The sequence below is a fragment of the Callorhinus ursinus genome, unplaced genomic scaffold (assembly GCF_003265705.2).
Source record: "Callorhinus ursinus isolate GAN/ISIS: 27379988/994484 unplaced genomic scaffold, GSC_fseal_2.0 scaffold5, whole genome shotgun sequence".
Classification (NCBI taxonomy): Eukaryota; Metazoa; Chordata; class Mammalia; order Carnivora; family Otariidae; genus Callorhinus; species Callorhinus ursinus.
Genome location: NW_027397067.1, coordinates 71,512,746 through 71,530,550, shown reverse-complemented (window position 1 = coordinate 71,530,550; position 17,805 = coordinate 71,512,746). Strand labels below are relative to the sequence as shown.

The 17,805-nt window shown below is 42.4% G+C and overlaps 1 protein-coding gene and 1 non-coding gene across 8 annotated transcripts in view; both read left to right on the top strand.

Annotated features, from left to right (window-relative positions):
* Window positions 1-17,805, top strand: part of CYRIB (CYFIP related Rac1 interactor B) — a 142,770-nt gene that overhangs the window by 58,646 nt on the left and 66,319 nt on the right. Inside the window, exon 1 of one of the 7 annotated variants that reach the window (XM_025871124.2) lies at window positions 4,024-4,215. The exons of 4 other annotated variants lie outside the window; for them this stretch is intronic. The gene's annotated coding sequence lies outside the window, so the exon portion shown is untranslated. Of the gene's footprint in view, window positions 1-4,023; window positions 4,216-9,715; window positions 9,735-17,805 lie in introns of those variants that run through there. 2 more of the 7 variants (XM_025871120.2, XM_025871121.2) reach the window with 2 other exon arrangements.
* LOC112823736 (small nucleolar RNA SNORA73 family) lies at window positions 10,059-10,247 on the top strand. The gene has a single exon (XR_003208110.1). It is a non-coding gene; the product is annotated as a small nucleolar RNA SNORA73 family (small nucleolar RNA).

The window sequence follows — 17,805 nt, the reverse complement described above, 5'->3', positions numbered from 1 at the left end:
AGAACTATGAAACAGTATTGGGAAACAGTTGCATGTATCTGATAGTAGTTGAAGCAACGTGCCTTCACATGGGTCAAGGTGGGAAGAGCACAGGAGTGAAAACTATGTGAAGGTACTGGGGAGAAACCAAGAGTACAGCGGTGTCTGTAACAGCAGTAATAGTCATTAATGACATTGTGCTTTGGGGCTTTGAACATATTTTCCTATATAGTACTTAGGAGAGCTTTGCAACATTCCTGTGAACCTTCCAGTGGCTCTGCTAAGCTAGAAGTGTCAGGGTCACGTCCCACAGCTTCTGCTCCTTTTTCCCCCAGATTCAACTAGTCACAAACTCCCGTAGATTCAACATCAGTATTTTTTTTTTTATTTAAAGATTTTATTTATTTATTTGACAGAGAAAGAGAGAGAGAGAGAGAGCACAAGTGGGCAGAGTAGCAGGCAGAGGGAGAGGGAGAAGCAGGCTCTCCCCACCCCGAGCAAGGAGCCTGATGCGGGGCTCAATCCCAGGACCCTGAGATCATGACCTGAGCCAAAGGCAGTCGCTTAACCAACTGAGCCACCCAGGTGCCCCTAAACATCAGTATCTTAATTCTGGTGCCCATTCTTGCTCTCCACTGTCAGTTTCCTAAAGCAGGCTCTCATCTCTCCCCTGGACTGCACAGCAACTTCAGTGGTCTGCAGGCCCCCATTCCCACTGTAGTCCATATTGGACGCTGTCATCAGAGTGATCTTGATATAAAACACAACTAATTATGTCTCTCCCTTGCTGAGAAGCTTCTGTTTACTTGCTATTGCCTTCAGGAGGCAAGTTCCAAATTCCATAGCATCGTGGTTGAGGAGATCCTTCACCATCTCACCCAGTCTTCCCTCCAGCATGTCATAAACTCCCCTTCCTCTGCCCATGTGCCTTCTCTTCTCATCCCTTCCCTGATCTCTTCAAGACCAAACCCATCCTCTCTGAAGCCTTCACAGCTGTCCCAGGGATTGTTGGTTCTTCCACTCTCCTAGATTACAGTGAATCGTGCTGTGCTGTAATTATGAGGTCCCAGCTCTTTCACTAAATCCTGAGCCCCTCCAGGGCAGGCACCTGCCCTGTCTATTGACCTCCACTTTAAACCCTCGGCATGGTACTTGTGACATAGTAAAGGGGCGGAATTGTGTGTTGATTGAATGCATCAGTGATTAAGTGAAACAATTTATTCTTTGTAATGTTTTAAAGTTGATTTAGTAATGCAATTTTCAAAGGAAACAGCATTTAAAGATGGCATCAGGAACTTCTGAAATTTACAAAAGCAGAGTCAAGTTACGTAAATGGACAAACTGTGGAGTTGACAGATTGGGTTTGAATCCTGGATCTCATACTGAGCCTTGGTTGCCTCATTTATAAGATGGACATCATAATAGTACCATATAGGGTGGTTCTAAAAAGCAACAGAGGAAATGCACGTAAAGTGCTTAGTACAGTGCCTGGCACATAGGAAGGACTCACAAAGAAAAATGCTAACAAGCCACAGTGATTAAATCATTGAGAGCCTAGTGCTCTTATGTAAACCTCTTTTTTTGCATCCTCCTGCTTGTTTTTTCAACATAAAACTTTGAAAGCTTTGACCTCAGCTGAAATGGGATTACATTCATGCAGGATAACGAAGGAAGGATCGGGGAAGAATAAATTCAGCACTTCTCTTAAGGTCTTGTTTTCTATTCCTGTTTTCAGGATATCCCGCAGGGGGTAATGGTCAAGCTTACGTGTGAGTTGTGACGCAGGCCAGGATGGGTCTAGGGCTGACAAAGAGAAAGGTGTCTCCAAAAGGGGCTGATCTTTTTTTTTTTTTTAATGATTTTATTTATTTATTTGACAGAGAGAGACACAGCAAGAGAGGGAACACAAGCAGGGGGAGTGAGAGAGGGAGAAGCAGGCTTCCCGTGGAGCAGGGAGCCAGATGCGGGTCTCCATCCCAGGACCCTGGGAGCATGACCTGGGCGGAAGGCAGACGCTTAACGACTGAGCCACCCAGGCGCCCCTAAAGGGAGCTTATCTTTATTTTATGGTTATCATTCATCAGTGGACTTTTCTTGGCTGGACTGAAAGCTCCCTCAGGCTGGCATCATATCTGTGTTGCTCTCCATAGATAAAATTAGGACCGGTGGATGAAAATTGTTGGGTATCAGATTTTTGCTCAGTGTAAAAGAAGAGGTTCCTCACAATGAGAAGAGGCTGATCAGTGCGGTAATGAGTTCCCCATAATGGGAGATATTTGAGCTAAACTGGATGGGGTCGAGAATACTATGAAAGAGATTTCTGCTTTTGTTGGGATATTGAGGTAGAGGTGTGTGGTTACTCAGAGCACATATTTAAGGGACGGGGCAGGTGTATGAACTCTCTTCCTTGGTACAAATTGAGGATAGTGGGTTTCTACGGAACAGGGTTATTTAAGGATGGGTATCAGTGTGTCAGAAACATGGACCACAGTTCTTGAATTGTGAAGACCGTCTGCCAGCATCAATGTTGGCAAAAAATTGGCTCCCTCAGTTTAATTGAAACTGATGAAGATTATAATAGATATAGTATAGAACCCCTAAATCATCCTAAAGTATGATAATTAGGGCAACAGTCTGAGGCCTAGGACTCTTGCCTTTAGTGTGTGCCTTCAAAAAGCCATCTAATCTCTCTGTGACTCTTTTAACACATTTCTATATAGTATGGCTCATACCGTGTAGTCTCCATGTAACTCAAGAGGAAGACAAAAGGCTAAATAAGGTAAGGGTTGCTCTTCTGTATTTGGGGCAAGGAGTGATTTCTTGGCCACATCTGGTAAGGCCTGGATAGTTCCTGGCATTTTACCTATTTGACCAGGAGTTCATAATCAGGGTTTCATAGGTAAGCTTCCTGAGACCATAAATCCCCTGACATTGTATGCAAATTTGTGTGCATTCTTCTGGGGGGAGAAAACCCCCTACTTTTGTCGGATTTTCAGTAGGGCCCATGACCCCGAAATATTCGGAACCATTTACCTCCATGGTAATGATGTGCTCAAACCAAAAATATTCTAGAGAAAGGTAACATTGTAATCATTTACATTTAGTGTTAATGAAAAAATCTGAGAGTTTCATAGCAGGATTAGGATGAACCAGCTAGATAGATGTTCTGGTTTTGTATGTGAAGAGGGAGCATTTATGTTTAAGGGTGAAGGAGGATGAGGGAAATAAAATGCTGTGCCCTGGGCCACATCCAAGTTCTCTGACCCCCCCCCCCGACATTTTTTCCCAGAGCGGAACCGTAGAACAAAATCTCATTTATCTGAAAGAGCCATGCGTGGCAAGGTACAAGTCTCAAGTGGCGCTTGATTTCTGTCCTCAGATTGATCATTTAACACCTCCCCAGGGCGTCTCCAGGATACCATCACAGGCGATAACGGTGCACCTCTAAGCTCTGAGGAGCCTGCCAGCGCTTCTGCCTTAACGGGGAGCGTGAGTGAGGTTCAGTACCTGGCGGAGAGGGAAAGGCGTGCTCACCAGCCCAGCCATTCCAGGCGTGGAGAGTGGTGGGAGGTGGCGGCTTCGCTGAGTTCAGTACAGAGAGTCCTGATCTGCGAGTTCCGAGTTCCAGTTCCTGCTTTTTCCGAGCTCGCTGACCTGAGACAGCTCCCCGCTACCTCTGAACCTCAGTTTTCCTTCTGTAAAATGAGAAGGCTGCAAGACTCGGACCCACCCAGATGCCATCTCCGCGCGGATGTGCTGCCCCTTTAAGGAGGGCGGGGGCGCGGAGGCGGTGGCCGCGCCCCCTTCCTCTCCTCCCTTCGCCACCGGACCACCTGTCTCAAGCCTCGCCCCGCCCCCTTCAGGAGGGGCGGGGAAGAGGGGCGGGGAAGGAAGGCCGAGGATTTACCTTGCGGGGCGGGCGCGCGACGCATGCGCACGGCCGGACAGGTCCGCTGCGCCCTCACTTCCTGGCATTCCCCCCTCCCCCTCCTCGCCGTTACCCTGTACATCCGGGTCACTTGCCCTCCCCACTCGGAGCCGCCGCCGCTGCTGCAGCCGCCGCTTGGCTCGTCGCGGCTCCGCCACAGGGGCAGGTGCGGAGGGGCTCCCGGTCCGGCCGCCGCCGCTGCCCCGCTCCGGGCCCGGGGCTCCCTCTAGCGCCGCTGAGGAGCCGCCGCCGCGGCTCGAAGAGGGCGGAGGAGCGGGGCTGAGAGAGCCCGGAGGCTCGAGCGGAGGGTGAGTGATTTATTTTTACCATTTTCCCCCTTACCTCACGCCCCTCACTTTCCTGCCCCTAGACCCCGTTTTGGCGGAGAGGCGGGCGCGGTGGGGGCCGCGCCGGCGCGGGGCTTCCTCGGCCCCCGGCGCCGTGGGCCCGCCCCGGCGCCCACCCCCGGCGCTGCGGTTGCACCTCTGCGGGCGCCCCCCTTCCTCCGGCCCGCGGCTCCCCAGCCCCTTCCTCCGCGGCCCCGGCCCCGCCAGCGGCTCATTCATTCGGACCTCCTTTCTTCCTCCCCTTCCTCCCACCCGCACCTCCACGCGCGTGCTCGCCGCGCCGTCCCACCCCCAGAGCCGGCCGCCGCGCGTGATCTCCGGCTCCCCGGCTTTTCCCCTCCCGCGTCGGCGCTCGCCCCCCACCCCCGGCGCCCACCTCCCTTTCCTCCTCGCGGCCGCCTTTCCTCCCTCCCTTTCTCCCCGGGCTCACCCACAGATCCACACCCCCTTTTCCCTCGGACTCCGCCACGCCTCGCGGCGGCAGCCACTCCTCCTAGTCACCCGCGTGGAAGTTGGTGTCTTTATTGCCCCTCTCCGCCCTTCCACCTGCGCGGCCAGATCGTCCAACTATACACCGCGTTGACCACTTAAATTCCCAGCATTTTAAAGTCCGGATTCTCAGTCATAGGGTGTGGTCTTAGGGTGTTCCCAAAACACACCATTTCTACTTTAATTACCCAAATCTGTGACTGTCAAACTGTAGTGGAAGTGGCACTTGCTGTGTGTGTGTGTGTGTGTGTAACTCATGGCTATTCTAGGCTGTACCAAATATCTTTTTTTTTTTTCCTGGAGGGCTATCTATGATGGGTTAATTTTCTCAGAATGTAAAATTTGGCGGAAGATTGTTACTCTTTTCTACACCTCCACCTTCCCGCTCGCTTGGTTCCATGACTGATTTGCAACATTACCTGTTACTACCGTTTGTTGGTGAGACTTTTTCTCCTCTAATTTGTCAACAACAGTTATCTGAGTGTCCCCTGGTGTGCGGAATACTGATGAAATGCCTGAATTCTTGCAGTACCACAAAGTGCCGTTCTGGATAAGACAAAGATTTTTGGAATTTGTTTACACTTTGTTCCCCCCCCCCTGCAGATTTATTGCGTTTGTCATCATTTTACTCCGTAATCTTTATGTGGAAAATGTGTATCAGTCAGTTTTGTGTTCTTATAGTCTTGCAGTTTGGCAGACTGACATTCCAGAGGAGTGTTTTATATAGCTGAAGGAATTTCAATCACTTCGGTCTTTGGGGACTTATTGCAAATCATTTCAGACAAATGTACCTCAAGAAAAACACACTGATCCTTTTAATTCTTTAATTGTATTTAATAATAGAAACAAGCTTTGTGTCTAGAGCACTTTGATAATTGGGGCTTATTTGATAACCCCTTGGTAAGTGTTGTAGTTGGCTAAAAGTGCCCGATCAGCATTCATAAAATGATATGATAGGGCCCCCCCTTTTTTTCACGTGACCATGGTAGTCTGTAATAATGAAGTCAAAGGAAGGTTTTTAGTCCTGTAGTGAACCTACCTGGATATCAGTATGATACAATTGCTTTCAACGTTAATATCAGCATTTTCTAATAGCCCTTCTGGGGAACTAGGTATTAAAAAGGCACTTGGCCCTTTGTTCTCTTTTAGGTTTTGGATAATCACTCTAGCAGTAAGATTTCTTAACTCATAGTTAGGATTGCCTCTCTTTGGCAGAGCAATTTTGTTAGATAACATTTTTCAATTCCTTAAAACTTTTAACAGTTACATAGCTGCTTCAGAGGAAGCTCTTGGATCGTAAGATGCTGGATCTATATAGTATGAACTCTAGATCATTTGATAATTAGGGCTAGATTTTTTCTCCTGTGAAGTTGGTTCATCAAAGGGAGACATGATTAGTAAATTGATTCTAGTTGCCCCAGCAAAAATATAATTTCAGATTTTAAGATTAAGCGAATGTAGTTTATTTCTGATAGATTACAGGTGATATTTTACATAATCAGATTTAGAATTTTTCATTTCTCTGAACTTTCCTCATAAATGGGTTAAAAAATGTGTTACATAGTGTCAGAACTTGAGAATTATTAAATTCGGAACTTGAGATTATTAAATTCATATTTTGAATGGTCATTTACCATAGTGAGTGATTGAGGAGTATAGAGGGATGCTTATTTTATTGCTGGTTTCCTTGGGGGAAAATACTGGACTGTCGCTTATATGAGGCTACTTAAATCATTAAGTATTGATGCACTTAACTGTTAGGGCCTATAATTTGCTCTTTCACTGTTTAAGGAAAACAAAATTACAGTATTTGGAAATATTTAATTACATTGTTAGTGACATTCCCGCTATTATTTTTGGTCTCTCCTTTTCTTTTACTGCACCAGAATTTAGCCTGGTGCACAGTGGATACTCAGATGTTTTGAATAATTGAAAGAATGGCAAGGTCAAAGAGTTTTTGACTATAGCATCATTTTGTAATTATGTGGCAAAAGTTTTGGGAAAAATGTTGATTGCTCTCAGCTGCAATTTTCTCAAGTTCGTATATTTTGAGGATTGCTCTATTTGATTATTTAAAGTGCTTTGAGATCTTGGGGGAGAAAGTACAAGGAAAGTACAATAGGCATGTCATTTTGTGTTATGCTTTAGTCCATTGAGTAGACTTGTTCACTTAGAATGGATATTTGATATCTTCTCAGTATTCATGAGCAGCAGTCAATTCAGGTTATGTCTTGTGCATTTAAAGTCACCATAAAAATTCTTAGATGTGTAAGCTCATCCTGTATTGTGATCAGTTCACCAAAATCAGGTTAAATTTTCAAGAGGCATTTTTTCAAGTGGCAGAAATGGAAGGTATCATCAGTAATGTGACAGTGGTTATGTAATTTTTTTTTAATGATCTTATTTATTTGAGAGAGAGATTGAGAGAACGAGTGAGGGGGGAACAGAGGGAGAAGCAGACTCCCTGCAGAGCAGGGAGCCCAACGCGGGACTTGATCTCAGGACCCTGGGATCATGACCTGAGCTGAAGGCAAACGCTTAACTGACTGAGCCATCCAGGCACCCCAGTGTTTATTTAATATTTCAGCAGTGGTGGTCATAATGCTAATAGTAACTAGCACATAGTGTTTACTACTTGCCGGGTTGAGTTCTGAAGAAATTCAGTCTTTACAACAACCTTGTTAGGTGTTAGTATTCCCGTGTCACAGACTAGGAAATTGAAGTTAAGTAATAACTAAAGTGACACAGATACTAAGTGATAGAACTTGGTCTTGGCTCTTTAATTATTATGCTGTGGTAGTGAACACCTACTATATACCAAGTTCTTTATATACATTAAGGTAGTTTTATGACAACCCTGCATGGTATAGTTTAATTCCTAGTTAACTACTAATTAACAGGAATAGCAGGCTCAGAGAACTTAGGTAACTTGTCCAAGTATGCTCCCAAGTAGGGTGAGGAAGGCTGGCATAAACCCAAGCCGCTGTGATCTGTAGTCTTTACTAAAATTCTATTTCAAAGTACTGATTTGAGGTCTTGTATTTTATATTATATATTTAGAAGGCATACTTAAAACAGCCAATCTAAAAACTTTTTCAACTGACACACAGGATGGAAAATGTTCACTTCTTTACTCTCTTGTGAGTATATACAGGATTATAATTTCCTGCTTACTAGCTGTAGCTTCACCCTTTTACCACTCATATAAGTATATTGGAATGCAAATGAGTGACATTTGTAAAACTTTTTAAACAAGGAAATCATTCTTAGAAGGTTGATTCTTTAAAAACACACGTTTCTTGTGACATAGCCTATGTCCTGATAGTGGTACCATTGGTGAGCAAGGCTTTTTTTCAAAGATATTGGGTGATTTTGTTTAAGTAGAAGACCTTATGCAAAGATATATTTTTGTAGCTATTTAATTTATTTTGAAAAGATGACGTTCAGTGGTACTGTTTTATGCAACTCTGTGAAGTTTTCAATCCTGTGCAGTTATAGTCTGCCATGGGAGTAATTTCTACTTGATATATTTTAGTTGGTACAATATGTCTGGTATTGTATTATAAACCTAAACTAATACAGACACTTCACTGTGCTTAGAATATTTCTTCCAATCATAAAGTGGCATGTTCTCAGATAATTCAAGTTACACTGAATACTAATTTAGGTCAAACAATTTTAGGACATACTTGCTATGAAAAAAGTTATGACATATTCCCAGATATTATTATTTGGGGATTATTTATGCCATTTCTCTGTTCTTTATGAGAGTAATAGAGAGTTGAAGGCACTAATCCATGATTTACTAGGTGGGTCTTGAAGTGGACTTTTACAGTTTGCTGATTTGTGCTGTTATTGAGAGATTCTACTCATTGTAAGATTTTAGTATGTATGGACAAAACTGTTGCATTAAAGCCCTAATTTGCTTTTGTCTGATAGTGTGAAGAGTCTCAGATTACCTATGAAATGGGAATAATAATGTCTCTGCTGTGTGCCTCACAATTCTTATGAAATTTTTATATTAATTTCAATGCAGTGTGGTAGGGAGGGCAAAATATAATTTTATTAAATTAACACATTTCTTTTTTTGGGGGGGCACAGGGAGAGGGGGAGAGAGAATCTCAAGCAGACTCCTCACCGACTTGAGATTCTTTCTCTCCCTCTCCCCCCCCCCCTTTGCTGTCTCTCTCCAATAAATAAGTCTTAAAAAAAAACAACTTGTTTTTGATAATGTATTTTTTGACAACTAGTGTAATACTTGGTATGTGATTGTTATGAATCCCCCAAATAGTTAATGAACACATGAGCACGCTTATAATAACAGTGAATAAACTACTAGCAGCCCCTCCTTAGAGTAGAAGAGCGAGAAAAATAGACGATGTGAGTTCAGTGCTGTGTATTCCATAGGTACCTAATCTTATGAGTCAGGGTAAAAGCCCATGTTGTCATGCCCTTTAAACTAAAACCTGAGGAGTGGACTAGTAGTCAGACAAAAGGGAGAATGCGGGGCGCCTGGGTGGCTCAGTTGGTTAGGTGTCTCCCGTCGGCTCAGGTCATGATCCCAGTGTCCGGGGATCGAGCCCCACATTGGGCTCCTAGGGAGCCCTCTTCTTCTCCTCCCAGCTCCTGTTCTCTCTTGCTCTCTCTGTCTCTCTCAAATAAATGAATAAAATCTTAAAATAAAAAAGCGGGCGGGGGGGGAGAATGCACGGGCCTAAGATGAGGGAGAGGCAAAAGCTTTGAGATAAGAGAGGTCAGGTACATTTTAGAAACGGCTACTGGTTCTGCAAAGGAGGTGTGGGAAAGAGGTACACAGTAAGTAAACTGTAAGCCTGGCTGTGTGAGTTGTGTTAACAAGTTCAGGTTCAGTTTGGACTGAAGGCTATAGGGAAACCATTATAGGATTTTTTTTTTTTTTTAGGATTTTAAGGGAGGGGAGAGTGAAATACTAGCTCGTTCTGACAGCTTTTGGAGAATGGATTGAAGATGAGGTAAGATTTAATACAAGCAGGCAAGTTAAGAGGCTATTGTTGCTAAAGTCCAGGAAAGAATTGATAGTGATCATGATTTGAGTACTGACAATGGAGGAATAGTATTAAATCCGTAAGATTTGATGATTTACTGGATTTAGGCTCTGTAGAGCCTGTAAGTTTGCTTCCGGTTTTCCCCAAAGGTCCTATTGCTACTTTTTCATGTAAAGTTGAGATGCTGTTGGGGCTAAGACAAAGCCGGATGTATTCTCGAATATACATTTTCAGTTGACTCTCTACATTGTTAGTTATGGAGTTGACCCATCCTAAAGTGGGCATATCAGACCAACGTGGATATTCCTGGGAGGTCACTATCCCTGGGCTCTGTCCAGGTGGCGTAGGGGAGCATAGGGTTCTGCCCCATGATGTACAGTCCATTTCCACCATGCCTTGAGTCTGCACCTGCATATTCCTACAGCTTCTCAAGAGTCCTGTGGATGATGACAGAGGAGACAAACAATGCGGGTAACAGCTCTAAGAACCCCCATCTGGAGCTATGACTGGAAATGAAAGAAAATCTTCTTTTATCAGCTGCAGTTCTCCTGGATTAAGCTCTTACCTACCTCTTTTGCAGCGATTCCTCAGGATTCCAAATAATTTGATTTAGGGAGAGAAGAGCCTCGCCTGACACTGGCAGTTGACACCTTACACTATTGGGTCCTTTATTTGGCAGAGAGAGTAGGTAAAGTTAATGACAAATGCTGTTTTTATAAGATAAGCCTGGAGGTTTGGAAGCTGGGGCACATTGACCCCCTTTAAAAACTGCCCTTTATAGTAAATCAAGGGGGGACCGTAGGTTAGAAAACCAAAGTAGGAATATCAGCCTGTGGACTCAAGAGGTCTCCATGAGTCAGGGATTCAGTTTCCACAAGAGGCCAGTAGCATGGTAACAATTGCTTTAGAGAAAGAGCATGCCTGATAGTTGTGTCCGGGAGGCAGAGTGCAGAACCCTCAGGGGCACCTGCAGGTGGAGACTGCCTGCCTCCCTTTGTCAGAAGCTCTTATTAATAAAATCATACGTCACAGAGACTTGTAACCAAAAAACGGTCATTAGGGTTGTGGGGCCCCAAAGGTAGTAGTATTTTTCTACATGCAACCCTTCCTGATTGGGAGAATCCCCTCTGGCACTTACATGGTGGGGAAGTACAACCATGTAACATATCAACTCTTAACTATACACTGGGATGTAGAGGCAGCAACAGGACATTGAACTGGCCCAAAGAGTCCTGTCCTTTCATCACATTCGTTTTTCTTCCCCTCTATAAATCCTGCCCAAACCCTATTAATTGAATCTGGATGTTCCCTCCCTTCACGGGACCAGGCAGGGTGGTGATGACATGGGTGCCTATATCTAAAAGAACCTTAAAGCTTTGAGTCCCTCTCTAAAGTTCCCTGGGCAGCCTATTGGCTCTATGGCCTTCAGTCCTTCTTGGGAGTCAGGGAGACTTCAATCCCATACTTCATCATTTTTTTCTGTAAAGCAAAAGAGTTTTGGGGGTAGAAGTAGAGCAGGGTAGGAGATGGGAGCATGGAGGCAGAGAGCACCTCTACCAGCAGTCAAAGCTTTGTATTCCCTTTTGGTCATTCCCTCATAGTTCAGTCAAAGGAACTTCTAATAATTTTGGTCCAACTCAAACTTCATTTTGGCAGCAAGGCCATCATTATTTACATAATCCATTTTAGTTTTAGGGATTCTGAGGCTCAGTAGTCACAGCCACATTGCCTTTCACCTGGAGACACAGGGCTTTTGCCCCATTGTCTTGGCATATCCCTTCCTCTGCCAGCCCAGAGGAGAGTGAACAACCACCAAGTCACCATTTGGGTGGTTGATTTCAGTTCCACTTTTTACTGCTCAGTTTCTAAACATTAATCCAACTCCTGTTCATTAACAGGTAGGGTGGTAGGGATCCATATTCTCCCCACCTACCATCAGGACCACTCTCAGATCCCAGGGTGTCTTCCCATTTCCTAGACCTCTGCCCTTGGGCCTTTATCCTCTGTCTTCTAGAAGGTCATGGGTGGCTCTGTCAGCATCCCATCCTTACTGCCAAAACTGTCCAGAGCCATGATGGTCTGAGATTTTACCCTACTTGCAAGCTAGTAAGTTACCATGCCACCTTTTCTTTTTTTTTTTTTTTTTTTTTTTTTTTTTTTTTTACCATGCCACCTTTTCATGGATGCTGATAGAAAACATGAGACTCCTGTGTAAGAGATGAAGGACAGTATTACTCTCACTAATAGCAGTAGCCAGAGCATCAGCATTCGAGATGTATTTTCTCCAAGGTAAATTGGTGTCTGGTAACATTTACTCAAAAAGTAATGACTAACATGTCCAGACATCTTTTAATTTGAAAAAAATCACACATGGTTTTTTAGGAATTTCAGGGACATTATGTTAAGGTGAAGCACAGGAAGACCACCTTGGGTTGCAAGGTATGAGATTGCTTTTGTTTATGGCATACAACAATTCTCTACTTAAAATTCTGGAAAATTCTAACAAAACAATATAAGCACATTTTTAATGAGGTTTTTTTTTTTTTCCTTTAGATCTTGGGACAGTATATATTTAGGGGCTAGCATAGGGACCCCTGGGTGGCTCAGTGGGTTAAGCATCTGCTTTCAGCACAGGTCGTGATCCCAGGGTCCTGGGTTCAAGTCCCACATCGGACTCCTTGCTCAGCAGGGAGCCTGCCTCTCCCTCTGCCTGCCGCTCCCCCTGCTTGTGCACATGCTCTCTCTCTGTCTCTGACAAATAAAATCTTTTCTTTTAATTAAAAAAAATTTTTTTTTATTATTCATTTGAGACAGAGATGCAGGGGGAGAGGCAGAGGGAGAGGGAGAAGCAGGCTCCCGCTGAGCCAGGAGCCTGATGTGGGGCTCAGTCTCAGGACCCTGAGATCATGACCTGAGCCGGAGGCAGATGCTTAATCATCTAAGGCACCCAGGCACCCCAAATAAATAAAATCTTAAAAAAAAAAAAGAGGGGCTAGCATAGTTGGAGGAAGGTTTAAACTTAGAATTTTTCATTTTTTTAAAGGGGGTTGGGCTTCGTTTTATCAATCATCATTTTCTAACTCCTGTCCAGTTAGTTTCTGTAAATAAACGTGAGAAATGTTATTTCGAAATTTAACTTTGCTTGCTGAAAATTGTTACGTTTAAGCTTGTTTTGACTTAAACCTTTGATATGTTCTGGTATTACATAAATAATTATTTACCAAGTTGTTTTCTAAAGTACAGAAAAGTCAGCTTCATTTAATCTATCCGTTTGGGTTAAAGTGTACACGAATGTACAGAGCTGGAAATGTAAAGAAATCTAGCTGTGGTGGCGCCTCTTCTAAGTCGCTAGTGGATAAAAGCTTAATGTTTGAGAATCAAGGGCTAAAGCATTTTGGAAATACACTTTGATAATTGGGACTTCCTATATTAAAATGTGAATATAGTTAAACCAAAGCTTTTTATTTATAGAACAGTATGTTGAAGCAATAGTCAAAATATGTAGCCTGGGGTTGGCAACCCTTTGAAATGGGTGTGCCAAAGTTCCATTATAGTATGTGTCATAGTGACAACTGGCCAGTGTTCTGTCTTTGGTATGTGTCACTGACCCCTTCTTAGTAGTCTATTAGCATATTAAAAGTTCATTTAAGAACTTTAGCTGATTTTCAGTGTTCTTAGCAGCTTTTAAAAATCACATATTTTATTAAAAATCAAATTTAATTTTTTCAACCATTCTCAGTTTGCCTAGTTTGGGTAGGTAGATAGCCTATGATTTTAAATAATTAAAAAAATATTTAAACATTTCAAATTTTCCTAGTTGAGGTATACAGGCAAAACTTTAGTGAAATCCTTTCCCTGCCTCTGGTCTCTCAGATCCTTTCTAGGGTCTTATTTGGGTCTCACAAGTAAGAGATGAGTGAGCAATTTTCTTAAAAAAAGTATAGCTGGTTTACAGTGTTACAGGAAACTGTCTTCAAATCGTAAAGTAGAGCTAAACAGGTGCTGTGAGACAGTTTATCCCAGGCAGTTATAAGTCACATGATTAGCAAATATTTTCTCCCAGTCTGTGCCTTGTCTTGTTATTTTCTTAATGGTATCTTTTGAGATGCAAGGGTTTTGAACTTTGATAGAGTCTAGTTTATCTTTTTCTTTTCTTTTAAGAATCCTGCTTTTGGCTAAGGTGAGCGCTGTGAATTGTGTAAGACTGTGGAATCACAGACCTGTACCTCTGAAACAAATAATACATGTTAAAAAAAAAAAAAGATAACAGTAAGGGAAAAATGAAGGGGGGTGGAATCAGAGGGGGAGACGAACCATGAGAAACTATGGACTCTGAGAAACAAACTGAGGGTTCTAGAGGGGAGGGGTTAGCCTGGTGATGGGTATTAAAGAGGGCACATGCTGAATGGAGCACTGGGTGTTATACGCAAACTGAATCATGGAACACTACATCAAAAACTAATGATGTATGATGTAATGTATGGTGATTAACATAATAAAAAATTTTAAAAAAATTTTAAAAACTTATGATGTAATGTGTGGTGATTAACATAACACAATAAAATAAAATTAAAAAAAAAAAAGAATCCTGCTTTTGGTGCTGTGTCCGTGAAGTCTTAGTCCAACCCAGGGCCGTGAGATTTATGCCTGTGTTTTCTTCTAAATGTTTTATATTTTATCGTTTTAGTTCTTATGTTTGGGTCTATGATCCATTTTTAACTACTTTTTTTTTAAGATTTTATTTACTTAGAGCATGTGAGCGGTGAGAGGGGCAGAGGGAGAGAGAATCCCAAGCAGACTCCGTGCTGAGCGCAGAGCCTGTCTCGGGGCTCGATCCCACGACCCCAAGATCATGACTCTAGCCGAAACCAAGAGTTGGACACTTAACTCACTCAGCCACCTAGGCACCCCTAATTAACTTTTATGTATAGCATGAGGTGAATTTCTTAAGTTGATCTTTTTGTATGTAGATAGCCAGTTGTCTTAGTGCCACCTGTCGAAAAGACTGTCCTTTTCCCCCTTTGAATTGCCTTGGTATCTTTATTGATAATCAGTTGACCCTAGATACATGGGTTTATTTCTGGACTCTCTTCTCTGTTTTATTGGTCTACATGTCTTTCCTTCTGCCAGTACCACATGTCTTGATTACTGTAGCTTGTCATGCCATATTTTAATAGTGCAAATAGCATTCTTTTCTTGTAAAAGTATACGCTCATTTATTTTTAAAAATGAAACAAAATGAAAAAGTGAAAGAAGAAAGCAAAAATCACCATCTAAGTAGTCAGTGTTCTAGTGAACATCTCCCCAGATATCTCCTCACATACATGCATGTTGTATGAATGCACACACATCCTCCACAGTTATACATAAAGACACGTCAGTATTTGCCCCACGCTCATTGTTCTTGTGTACTTTTTGAGTGAATACATTTATTGTCAACTTTAAGAGAGAACTGATTATTTTTCTTTCTTCAGGCACTTCTGTAATTCTGTGAGTTTTTACTGACATATGCTTCTGAGAAGAGCAGAGATTCTTTGGGCTAAGAACTGAGTGCTTTTTTTCTTGGTAGCATGTTAATTGGAATTTATTTCTCACTTCATCTGCTGAAAGATGACTTTAAAACAAATTTTTTAATGTGTTCTCTGGGAATGGATGGCAGATTATGTGTGGAACATTGACAAAATCAATCCCCAAATCCAGTTTTAAACATTTAAAGTTTCCATAAATCTGCTCTTGAGCATTAGATTAACTTTTTGGCAGTTGTGATCACGAGTGTGAAACCGGTAAATATTGTATGTGTGGTGATAGAGTTTTATTTGCAGTCACATGAGGACTGATCCCCGCTGCAAGTTTGTTTTTGCCACGTTAATATGCTCTGTTGCATTTCGTGGATTCAGCCTGTCTGTAATCCTGGTAGAGCTCCATCCTGTGATACTTTCAGTAATCACTGTGGAACTGTGACCAAACCCTGAAACACTTCTCATCTTGAGTGTAGGTCCGACAGATCCCATGGTTGGAAACTCCCCTGACATTCACATGCTTCTTGTAGTATGATCTTTATAGGATGAATACAGGGCTTAAAGTTAACATTTAGGCATGTAACATGTATAGGAGACCATAGAGAATTTAAAAGATTGAAGTTTAATCTCTGGCAGTGGGGAGCCTGAGTTTGGGGAGTGACAGTGTGACAAGTTTCAGAAAGCCACCTTTACATTGGCATAGTGGAAATTTGGTGTTTGAAAAAGGCATGCTGAAATTCTATGGGAAACTGGATTGCTTGATGAAATTATGTAAATGGGGTGTTTTTGTACAAGATTTTAAAAAGAAAACTTAAAATAAATTGTCAGATGACAAATGGACTCTTTATAGAAAGGAAAACAGCATGCTAAAGTGTTAACTGTAGCTAACTATGTGGTGGGATTATGGATTTTTCTTCCTACTTTTTGTGGAAAATTTAGTAAAGTGCTAAATATATCATGTAATAAGATGTTAAAATGGAACTCTTTTATTCTGAGTTTGGCCCTAAGTTGAGAGGTGCACATTTCTAAAGAGAGTTATAAGCATACCATGCAGGCCTTGCAAAATAAAGAGCCAGAAAATGGATTTGTGACCTCTAAATACCTACCCCATCTGTTAGTATAAAGAATCAGGGAGCTGGAAATTAGAGTAGTTTTTGAACTGAGTTGTTGGAAAATGGAAAAGTGTTTTTAAACCAAGTTGTTAGTGTGCTAGGAGTTTCCTCTAACCTCCCCCCTCTCTTTTTGATGTGCTCCCCCTTAAGTACAGGAGCTTTCTGGTAATGATTTGAGAGCTGAATATGTAACTTGTATAGTTTAGAGGACACAGTGGGTTGATGTCTGTCTCACTGTGCCTGAGTGAAAGAGAAGCTATCTGCTGTGACAGCGCAGCAAAGCAAGGTTACTGTGTGGGTGGACTGCCCATCCTCCCTGAGTTCTGAAGGGGTACATGTTTCCCATAGACTGGATGAGGGGCACTAGTGAGAGGAAGCTTATAGGATCAGGGTGGTATGAGGCAGAGGGGGAGGAAGAAATGGCTGGATTTCCACAGGAGATGCGTTATTTTGCATCAAGAAATTGTGGTGAGAGATCCCCCGGTGGTGGAATGGGTGAGAGCTTCCAAGGAACTCCAGAAAGCATTCCTTGACAGGTCAATTTTAAATACTTCTTGAGCTGAGAGTGCTCATGCCCTCTAATGATACTTAACTGCTACACCCAGGGTTAGTAAGGTGGAAAGGAGAGCAGGTAAAGCACGGTGCTCCTGTCATGCCTAGGCACGCAGGCTGCAGGCAGAACTGGGACATGGGGAGAAGCTATAGTCCTGGATGACAAATTTTGACAATTATACTAAACTGGGTCTATCACTTTCTAAATTCTGACAGTTTTTATAACTTGAAAATGACCAAAGTCATAGGCTTGCCTAAATAAAAGTTCAGGGACATTAAACTGTCAACACAGAATAATTTTAAAGGACAGTGGTAGATAAAACACTGCTTTATGGTTACATCCCACAGGTTTTGTTTGTTCAGGATAATGGTTACAATTGTTTTTCTAATAAGAAAACTATCAATGAAAACGAATTTTTACAAGAAGAATGTGCCCATTGAGGCATTTTGTTATGGATAAAATATCATCTTTGGGACCAGTCAGATCTGTGCTTAAGTCAGATCAGCCCTTATTAACACTGACCTGAGATAAGTAAACCAATTTCTGAGGTTCATTTTCCTCATTTCCTTTTTATGGAAAGGGTAACATCATCTGTTTTGCAGTGTTATATGAAAAAATTACAGTCTATAGCAAAATGCGTCGTACACAGTAGGTATTCACAAATATTAATAACCCTCTTCCCTCCTTACAGCAAATGCTTCCTAAAGTTTTAAATATGTTCTTACTCTCCTTAATATGTGCTTTGCTTCTTCTAAATGTATTCCTTAAAAAAATACCAGATGGATTAGGGGACTGAGTATGACTACAGGATATTACCCAGAATGTAAGAAATGCTGGTTTTTAGTATAGCTAAA